The sequence below is a fragment of the Prunus mume genome, linkage group LG2 (genome assembly GCF_029339155.1).
Source record: "Prunus mume cultivar Tortuosa linkage group LG2, ASM2933915v1, whole genome shotgun sequence".
Taxonomy (NCBI): Eukaryota; Viridiplantae; Streptophyta; class Magnoliopsida; order Rosales; family Rosaceae; genus Prunus; species Prunus mume.
Genome location: NC_142699.1, coordinates 25694932 through 25705840, shown reverse-complemented (window position 1 = coordinate 25705840; position 10909 = coordinate 25694932). Strand labels below are relative to the sequence as shown.

Here is a 10909-nt window from a genome sequence, read left to right as displayed (position 1 = left end):
TCCTGCACCCATATGGGTGGAAAAGTTCAAATACATACCTAAAAGGCCTCGGATATGTGAACCCCCTGTAAATACATATAGTCAAAGAAGTACTTAACACCTTGGCGGGGCCTCATTTCAATTCCCACACTATATCTACGCTCTCCAACCCAAACTTTGTTGCAATCTATTCTATATTTGTACTTATTTTAAAATTAATATTGTATACAAATCTTGACTAAAGCCTCGGTCTCTTTCAGATTTTCTTAAGTTTTCGTTTTTCCCGTGGACATGTTTTGTACTTTTTCTCTCTTCTTAATGAAATTCTGTTGTAAACATGGGCTTAGTTAAGTTGGCTAGAGTGGATGTTCTTCCCACTCTGCACCCGAGTTTGAATTCCTTTCCCAGTAATTTAGGTTAATTTAAAGTAAAATATTGCTTGTATAAAATAAAAAAAACATTCTGTTGCCTATAAAATAATAATAATAAAGTGAGAGAGACCAATATTTACTAATCTCTACTTCCTATATATGTAGTTTATTATTGTAAGTCATGTTTGGACATTGAATATTAGTTTCCAGACTTTTCAATCAATCTAGATTAGCAGATAAGTTAACTGCTTGAAAAACACCTACCTGCTAGTCCTCTCCTTTGTGCTATTACAAGCTTGAAACTCTAGCTTCTACTGATCCATCTCAAGTCAACATACTCAAAACACACTTATTTTTCAAACATAATATTACATATTAAAATACCCTAATTTAATTTGTGACTTATAGCATAAACAGCATTGTATTTGTATTGTAGCCCTCTAAAAACTATTGGAGAATCGGTTAATTAATAGGCTTGATTTCATTTGAGCAAGCATCTAGCTTACAAATCCCAAAATCATGTTTCTTCCACTCTAAAATTGAAAAAGAAAAATCCTATAATGAGTTGAATTGAAACAAGCCGCTTCTATCTAGTCACACCTTTTTCGTAAAATAAGTCACTCAATTGGGCCACTGGAAAAGCCAAATCCAAACTATTTTATTTCCAAGAATAAGTCTTATAAAGACCTCTAAGGAACTCTAGGTTTCCAATATATGACTAACTTCAACTCAAACATGTTTGCAATGCCTTATAAAAACCAACAAAATCTCTATCAATATATATACCTTTATTTTAAGTCGAACACAATCCGCAATTCAAGTTCCTTCCCAATATCAATCAATCGTTCTTCCAATCCAGTATAGAAATAGTTCATGTACAATCACACAAAAGAACCAAACCCACTTAAACTTGCCAGTTCAATTTAAAAAAATTATATTATCAAATTCAAAGCAGATGAATTGCATAAAGTAAAGTGTAAACATTGAAAATGACCAAGTGTGAGTGAATGAATGCTCTTACAAAAATTGGGTTGTCATGTGCACCAACAATGTGTGTGGAGAAAAGAAAAGTAACTTGAAGGACTTTGAGAGTTTAGCACAAGCAAGGTTGGTCAAAATGACTTTGTTTTCTCAACGATATCAGCGCCTCACAATCCAATAGCATGTCGCCATGTCAATAAATTTCATTTCACCATTACTTTGAGCCCAAAACTTTGTTTTCTTAACGATGGCTTCAATTAAAATTTCGAATATTCCCCGAGACTCACAATTCTTCCAATAACTTGTTAAGTGAGATTGAACATGAAAATATTTTAAAGAAGTACCATATAACCATCAAACTTTAAAATAAATTAATACAATCTTTAATAAATGATTAGCACAATTTCTCTCCACAAGTTCGAACATGGCTTCCAGGGCACAGCAAATTGTCGATGACCTCAATACTACAATCACCAACTTGGATTTTGAGCGTTTTGATCCACCTGTACTCCTAGCACCCACCACAGTACAGGTACATTCCTCATCTTATCTACAAGTTTCTTAGCTTTTTTTTTATTTTTTCTGTAGGATGAGTTCAATCTAGCACTTCGGCGTCCTCTGGTTACAAATGTGAGTTGAAAACTTCTGTCTGAATATAAAGATAAATTATTTTCCAGCTTTTCATGAAATGGGTTTCTTTATACTTCAAGTGTATAAAATGGGTTTGTACAAAATGCCAAAATGGGTTTGTTTATAATTCAAGTATACAAAATGGGTTTGTAAAAAATGCCAAAATGGGTTTGTAGAAAAATGGGTTTATGTTAATGTTGAATCATGATGTGCAGAATCATATGTTGTGGCTGTGGCTGATATTGTAGATGTGTCTGATGTTATGGATGTCCTTGGTTCCAAGGAATTCAAGACGGGTCCTGTCGACTTCTGAATTGCCTAATGCTTATTTTAGAACCGAATGTGGATTGGGAGGTAAAGATTGGAGGTCCGGGTTTCGAATACCCTTGGCTCCTTGTTTGGCAAGAAATACGTAGAGCGACCAAGGTAAAACAATATTGTATATAAATCTTGACTAAAGCCTCGGCCTCTTTCAGATTTTCTTAAGTTTTTGTTTTTCCTGTGGACATGTTTTGTACTTTTTCTCTCTTCTTAATGAAATTCTATTGCAGACATGGGCTTAGTTAAGTTGGCTAGAGCGAATGTACTCCCCACTCAGCACCCGAATTTGAATTCCTTTTCCCGTAATTTAGGTTAATTTAAAGTAGAATATTACTTGTATAAAAAATTAAAAAATTCTATTGTCTATAAAATAATAATAGAGAACCAATATTTACTAATCTCTACTTCCTATATGTAGTTTATTATTGTAAGTCATGTTTGGACATTGAATATTAGTTTCCAGACTTTTCAATCAACCTAGATTAGCAGATAACTGCTTGAAAAACACCTACCTGCTAGTCCTCTCCTTTGTGCTATTACAAGCTTGAAACTCTAGCTTCCACTGATCCATCTCAAGTCAACATACTCAAAACACACTTATTTTTCAAACATAATATTACATATTAAAATACCCTAATTTAATTTGTGACTTATGGCATAAACAGCATTGTATTTGTATTGTAGCCCTCTAAAAACTATTGGAGAATCAGTTAATTAATAGGCTTGATTTCATATCAGCAAGCATTTAGCTGGTTACAAATCCCAAAATCATGTTTCTTCCACTCTAAAATTGAAAAAGAAAAATCCTATAATGAGTTGAATTGAAACAAACCGCTTCTATCTAGTCACACCTTTTACGTAAAACAAGCCACTCAATTGGACCACTTGAAAAGCCCAATCCAAACTATTTTATTTCCAAGAGTGTCTTATAAAGACCTCCAAGGAACTCTAGTTTTCCAATATATGACTAATTTTAACTCGAACATGTTTGCAATGCCTTACAAAAACCAACAAAATCCCTATCAATATACCTTTATTTTAAGTCGAACACAATCCGCAATTCAAGTTCCTTCCCAATATCAATCGATCGTTCTTCCAATCCAACATAGAAATAGTTCATGTACAATCACATAAAAGAACCAAACCCACTTAAACTTGCCAGTTCAATTTAAAAAAAATTATATTATCAAATTCATCTCTTGACAACCAAGAAAACTACCGTGAACAACACCCATCTCCTCCCAAAAAATACTTTCCAAGGATTAAGTCTCTGTGCAGCTTTGATAATGATTAAAAAAATAAAAAATAAAAAATAAAAAATAATAATAATTAAAAAAAAAAGTGAAGAGAGAGAGAGAAGATGAGACTTTCTTAATTTGTTTGGTTCAATTTTCTTTTACTGTTATTAATTATTGAAACATGAAATTTTTTTGTTGGCTGGTTTTGCAGAGGGGAAAAAAATGTACAATTTCTTCTTTAATTTTTTCTTCTTCTTTTTGTCAAACCCTAGAATAGATGGGATATGTTAGTTGAGTTTTTTTCCTTTAAGTCCTTAGAAGTCATTTTACAAATGGACAAATTGTCTTTAAAATTTTGAAGATAAGGTGGGTGAGGAAATAGGACAAGGGGGTGGAAATAGCAGCACTCTTAGTGACATAGCAAAGTGGATGCGTTGGCATGGTAGTTGAGTTAAAGCAACCTCAATGGGTGAGGTATCTTCTTCAATGAATGAGGTTGGAAGTAAGGCAAAATTGCCTTCCCTAGTGATAAGTAAAGAGGAAAATGTGAGGAATTTTGGACTCACTTGAATTTTATATTAGTAAAGGGCCTTTTATTCTTTGTGTCGTATAACATATAATTCCTCTAACTATTTGACTCATTCCTCCGATGAGGCAACTTTTGATGAGGTAAATGGTTGAATTGAATTGCCACATATATAGGTTATCAAAAGATACATTTTCATCAAACATTTGCCTCATTCTTGGAGCGACAAGCTTTTGATGAGGCAAATATTTGAGGTAAAGTGTCACATAGGTTATCAATAACACACATTTACCTCATACTTTGGTTTGGAGATGCTCTCACAGGTACACACATACAAACATCTTTATGTAAATTTAGGTTTAGTAGAATTGTGTCACACATTTTGAGCTATTCTAATTTACAAATAGGGGTATCCGAACTTGGGTATATAAAGCAATATTCTTAATTTTTTTAATGCATAATTTATTGGGAGTTTCACTAAAATACCCAAAATGGAGGCTAAAATTATAAAAAAAACCCAACACCCAAAACACTTTATAAACACACCCAAAACCCATCATTACACACACTCAAAATCCATTTATAAACACACCCAAAAAGTTGACTTTGGGGTTAATTTTGGGTGTGTTTTTATGTTTAAATAGTGTTTGGGTTTTTTTTATAAATACATATCTAGGATTGGGTTTATTTATTAATTTGTATAATTTATTTTGGCATGCCCAATAAAATCTTGGTTTATATTGCCTTGATGTAGTTAATTTGGGCTTCTATTATGCCTTACATATGTTTGTGTGTGTGTGTGTGTGTGTTTTTTTTTTTTTTTCAAGAGAGTGAGATAGCAGTCCTGTAATAAGATAAATGGTAGTGTTATATATGATCAATTCTTTGTGAAGACGCTGTTTGTTCTTCACCAGGTTTGATCAAAATGAGTAAAGGGGGTTAATAGGCCATATCGCCAAGCCTATACTATGGTGCCATGTGATCAGTGAAATAGACACCCCTATGTGCTAACCCGACCTGACTCACCATGACGGGTCACTACCTCAAAAGCAAACCTACCGACCCGATCACATCGCAGGCCCCTGCCAGACCCAAGGTCGGTTGGACGGAGTCTGCTCACGATCAGAACCACCTGAGCCATATACTAAGGTGGAACGTCCCAATATCCTCCTCAGGCGACTGAGGAGCAAATCAAGCTAATTAGTGAATCTAAGGAAGATAGCTTCTCTACACAAGTTAAACCACGTGGGTGACAGGACAAGACTGAAAAGGAACACTTCAAATCCAGTCCAAGCGTCATTCAATTGCTGGTCCCCAGAAATCAGCATGGTGACTAACGCCTATAGCCACCCTCCTATCCTAACATGAGGAGTGGTTGAAGATCTCTTCTAGGTTGGATTTAAGTAGATATGATCTCCCTCTTCTCCTATAAATACCCTTCACCTACATTGAGACAAAGATAATAACTCCACTTTCCGGAAAAATCCACTCATTCACTCCCCCAAGAACATCTTCAATTCAGCCCATAAATTAGGCATCGGAGGGGATTTGGCTAGTACCACACCAGTCCCGCCCCTTTTGATAGTCTCTCTTGTTGTTTAGAATGTGCATGTTTTTCTAAAGGATCAGAAGGACCTCCTTATCCAGATAGTTCACCGGAATCCGTCAATCCAGGGTTTGATTAACCTACTAACTGGTCCTGACCCGAGTTAGGGCCCCCGCTAACTGGGGAGACCATACAGCTAGTCAACAAAGGGGAAACATGATTGTGATAAATTCTAAAGTATTGATCTCTTCACATGTTATCTATAATGCTTGGGTAACAATGGAAGTCTTTTTCTTTTAGAAGCTTCCTTCATTTTTCTTCATCTTCTTATTACTTCTTAGTTTTTATTAGAGGGCTGGATGAGTGGGAGCTTTCAGTTGTAATACCAAGGCCCCGTTTGGTTCATGTAACGAATTTGAGGGCAAATCATTTTCAAGGGATGGGAAATTGAAGATTCATTTCCCACGTTTGGTAATGCTAGGAGAGTAACCAGGAGATATCACTTTATTTCCTTTCCTATGTTTGTTTTGAGTAGGAATGGAAAACAAAGTTTATATAAATTTTCAATTATACCCATATTAAATCAAATAAAAAAAGAATGCATTTAATAATATATTGTAATTCAAAATTGTTAATGGGGACAAAATGGTCATATAAAATATTTATTTAACATTGGCTCATTTTCCCAAACTTTCCCATGATGAGGGAAAACAAAACCCAAGTTGGAGAAATTATAGAATGATACTGTATCACCACATCACCTGGTGATACTCCCACTCAAAATCTGCCACATGTATTTTTTTTTAACAAAATTAAAATATATTTTACTGCTGGACTTTGGCTACCAACTTTACCTTTCAACTTTAATCACTGAAACCCCTCCCCACCGTCTTCCCTGTCCACCGTCTTCTTCCCTACGCTATCCCTGCTATCTGCAACACCACACGTCTTTCCTTCTCCCTCACCACCTACCTCAGCCTTCACCGTCTTCATAGTTAATGAATCTAAAGAACTTCTATTGTCAAAGGACTCAAAACCCATAAGCAAAATCCAGTCAAACTCTACCATTTTATCTCTGGAGACACCCTTGAAGCTAAAGAAGATGGGTAATCTCTGAAAATTTCACTTCTTACTCTTTTAAAAAGACCTTGAATGAAAGCTGATAATGAAGATGGTGAGGAAGAAGAAGAATCTGATGTAGAAGGGGGAGATTTTTGGTCGGATTTCTTTCATCAAGCCCCGCCCCAATGACTTGCTCTATAACACAATTAATTCATGGTTGCCCATTACGTCAATCTTCCCTTCTTTCACTAGTGTTTTATTTATTTATTTATTTAAAGATTTATGGTTTCATGTTTAATGGGTTTGCACATATTTTTAAGATTGTTGGCTTTTTTATTAATGGGTTTAACTTTTCACCGAAAATGAGAGGGAGAGAGGGGGTGGGAATATTGGAGGAGGGAAGGCCGGGTGGGTGGCTGAGGGGAAGGGAAGAGGGTTGTGTGGCGCCGATAGCAGGGGCATAACACAGGGAAGCCGGAGGGGGGAAGGGTTAGGGTCATTAAAGTTGAAGGGTAAAGTTGTAAGCCAAAGTCCAGTTGTAAAATATATTTTAATTTTGTTTAAAAAAATACATGTGGCAAATTTTGAGTGGAAGTATCACCAGCTGACGTGGTGATACAGATCATTCTATAATTTCTCCCCAAGTTGGGAGGATGGCTTCATTTTCCCTCTACTTTCCCATAGGTCAGGCAACGATTTCCCATGCCTGAACTTACCAAACATGGGACCAAGTCTCCTTTCCCATGAAAACCAACTGGGGCAAAAGTAATACACAATTTGGCAATACCTTTTCTAGTTAGACGTATTTGGAATAGGAAGACTGCGCATCTGTAATAAGAAGATACCATATGCCTAAAGAAGTGTGCTTTGGCATAGGAAGTGTGCTTTGGCATTGAAACTACCATTAATAAGAAAATTTCGACACAATTACTCTCCACTATGCCATATCCATATGCCTTTAATGATGAGATACTAGCTACTGGACCATCCCTAACAACCATTTGACCAGGTTCATCACTAGTTAGTTTCTCAACTATAAACAGCTTATCATCACTAGCCCCACTCCACTAATATCATCACTATTGTTTTGATCACTGAATAAGTAAATACATGACACAAATACCGTCTTTTTTCTTTTTCGGATTTTTGTTTCTACCAAGTGTAAGGTGGGAAATTTTTGTTTTCTAATAAATTATTGTAGGAATTTTGGCAAATCTTGCAAGAATCTGGAAACATGGATTTTTGGGGTCTTTGTTCAACTTCAAATCATGCACGTATTTTGGCAGTTTTTAGTTTATTTGATTTGATTTCCTCCAAACCTGCTACTTGTTACGTTAGAGGGGGTACATACATCAGCATGACTAAATAGAAGTGATGAGGAACTACAGAAGATTAACAGGAAGTGCCATTATTATCATTAGAATTTAACATTACTTAAACTTTCACACCCCAGCCTCACTTCTTTGGCACTGCCACTCCATAACCATCACCTTACTCTGTCATTGCTGTTACAATTTCTAGAACTGCTTCTCCATCACCTATAATTATCTCAGTTATATGCAAGTTCAAATGGGCTTCTTCCATCAGGTGGTGACTTCCGAACTGATATTCATGGGCTAATGCTTCAAATGGTCAAGTTCTTGAGCGACAATGGTGCCCCATTCACCGTGAACATGTATAAGCCTTTACATTGACTCCAACTTCCCTGTTGATTATGCCTTCTTTTGATGGCAATGCATCACCCATTACGGATGGAATTTAACCTGCTACAATATGTTTGATGCAAATTATGATACTCTTGTGTGGGCCCTGCAAAAGAATGGCTTCGGAAACTTACCAATCATAGTCGGAGAGATTGGATGGCCAACAGATGGAGACCGGAATGCTAACATAGTTTATGCTCAGAGGTTCAATCAAGGTTCTATGTCCCACATATTGGGTGGCAGAGGAACCCCAACCCAATGAGACCAGGTCCAATTGATGCTTATCTAGTCAGTTTGATTGACGAGGATGCAAAAAGCATTGATCCAGGAAATTTTGAACGACACTGGGGATGGGATAGCAAAATACCAGCTTAACCTTGGCAGCACAAATTCAGGGTCTTTAGTTCCAGCAAAAGGTGTGCACTATTTGGACCGCAAGTGGTGCGTGATGAAGCCATCAGCGAACCTTGATGACCCTCAAGTAGCGCTAAGTGTGAGTTATGCTTGTGGACTTGCCGATTGCACCAGCCTTGGTTACGGGACATCTTGTGGCAACTTGGATGCTCGAGGAAACATTTCGTATGCGGTTAATAGTTACTACCAGAGGAACAATCAACTTGATGTAGCTTGCAAATTTCTAAACCTTTTGATGATCACCAAAACAAACCCATCAGTTGGATCTTGCAGATTTGAGATAATGATCGAACCATATTACGGCGGTGCAGAAAGGAGATTCGGGTGTCTCCAAAAGCCTCTAAGCCTGGTTGCAATTTTCAATTTCTTTTCGCTAACCGTTGTGTGAATTCCAAGGCTTCGGAGTCATGTGGAACCACATTACCTAGACCATTCCCTTTCATGTAGGATAACCTGGTGCAAGGTAAAGAGCAATTGACCATTTGCTGGTTGCAGTTCATGCGTTTGAAATTGGGAAGGTAAACCGTCAAGTTGTCAGCAATTTGCATATTTGAAACTAGATTTGCCTTGAATTATTTTAACCATGAAGAAAATTTTGTCTTCTTTAGGAGTCTTTTGGGTGATAACAATGTAACTGCTCGCTTCAGCTGGGATTATTAATGGGATTGTGTGTTTTTCGTGACCTAGTAATTCCTTCAAAGAATTTCAAGTGTTTTTGCTCTGTATTTGCAAACAAGGGTACGTACTTGACAAGGAGAGGATGGCTTTGGCAAATAACAATCTGTTATCTAATCCAACAAATGTGTACACCCCAAACCAAATTATCCCAAATTTTAAATAAGAAAATGCTTATTTTAGAACCGAATGTGGATTGGGAGGTAAAGACTGGAGGTCCGGGTTTCGAATACCCTTGGCTCCTTGTTTGGCAAGAAATACGTAGAGCGACCAAGGTAAAACAATATTGTATATAAATCTTGACTAAAGCCTCGGCCTCTTTCAGATTTTCTTAAGTTTTTGTTTTTCCTGTGGACATGTTTTGTACTTTTTCTCTCTTCTTAATGAAATTCTATTGCAGACATGGGCTTAGTTAAGTTGGCTAGAGCGGATGTACTCCCACTCAAGACCCGAATTTGAATTCCTTTTCCCGTAATTTAGGTTAATTTAAAGTAGAATATTACTTGTATAAAAAATAAAAAATTCTATTGTCTATAAAATAATAATAGAGAACCAATATTTACTAATCTCTACTTCCTATATGTAGTTTATTATTGTAAGTCATGTTTGGACATTGAATATTAGTTTCCAGACTTTTCAATCAACCTAGATTAGCAGATAACTGCTTGAAAAACACCTACCTGCTAGTCCTCTCCTTTGTGCTATTACAAGCTTGAAACTCTAGCTTCCACTGATCCATCTCAAGTCAACATACTCAAAACACACTTATTTTTCAAACATAATATTACATATTAAAATACCCTAATTTAATTTGTGACTTATGGCATAAACAGCATTGTATTTGTATTGTAGCCCTCTAAAAACTATTGGAGAATCAGTTAATTAATAGGCTTGATTTCATATCAGCAAGCATTTAGCTGGTTACAAATCCCAAAATCATGTTTCTTCCACTCTAAAATTGAAAAAGAAAAATCCTATAATGAGTTGAATTGAAACAAACCGCTTCTATCTAGTCACACCTTTTACGTAAAACAAGCCACTCAATTGGACCACTTGAAAAGCCCAATCCAAACTATTTTATTTCCAAGAGTGTCTTATAAAGACCTCCAAGGAACTCTAGTTTTCCAATATATGACTAATTTTAACTCGAACATGTTTGCAATGCCTTACAAAAACCAACAAAATCCCTATCAATATACCTTTATTTTAAGTCGAACACAATCCGCAATTCAAGTTCCTTCCCAATATCAATCGATCGTTCTTCCAATCCAATATAGAAATAGTTCATGTACAATCACATAAAAGAACCAAACCCACTTAAACTTGCCAGTTCAATTTAAAAAAAATTATATTATCAAATTCAAAGAAGATGAATTGCATAAAGTAAAAGTGTAAACATTGAAAATCACCAAGTGTGAGTGAATGAATGCTCTTACAAAAATTAGGTTGTCATGTGCACCAAC

General features: G+C 36.0%; 1 pseudogene; it reads left to right on the top strand.

Moving 5' to 3' along the window:
* The first annotated feature begins 1755 nt into the window (after positions 1-1755).
* On the top strand, positions 1756-9159 carry LOC148919913 (glucan endo-1,3-beta-glucosidase 6 pseudogene; annotated as a pseudogene).
* Positions 9160-10909: the final 1750 nt, after the last annotated feature.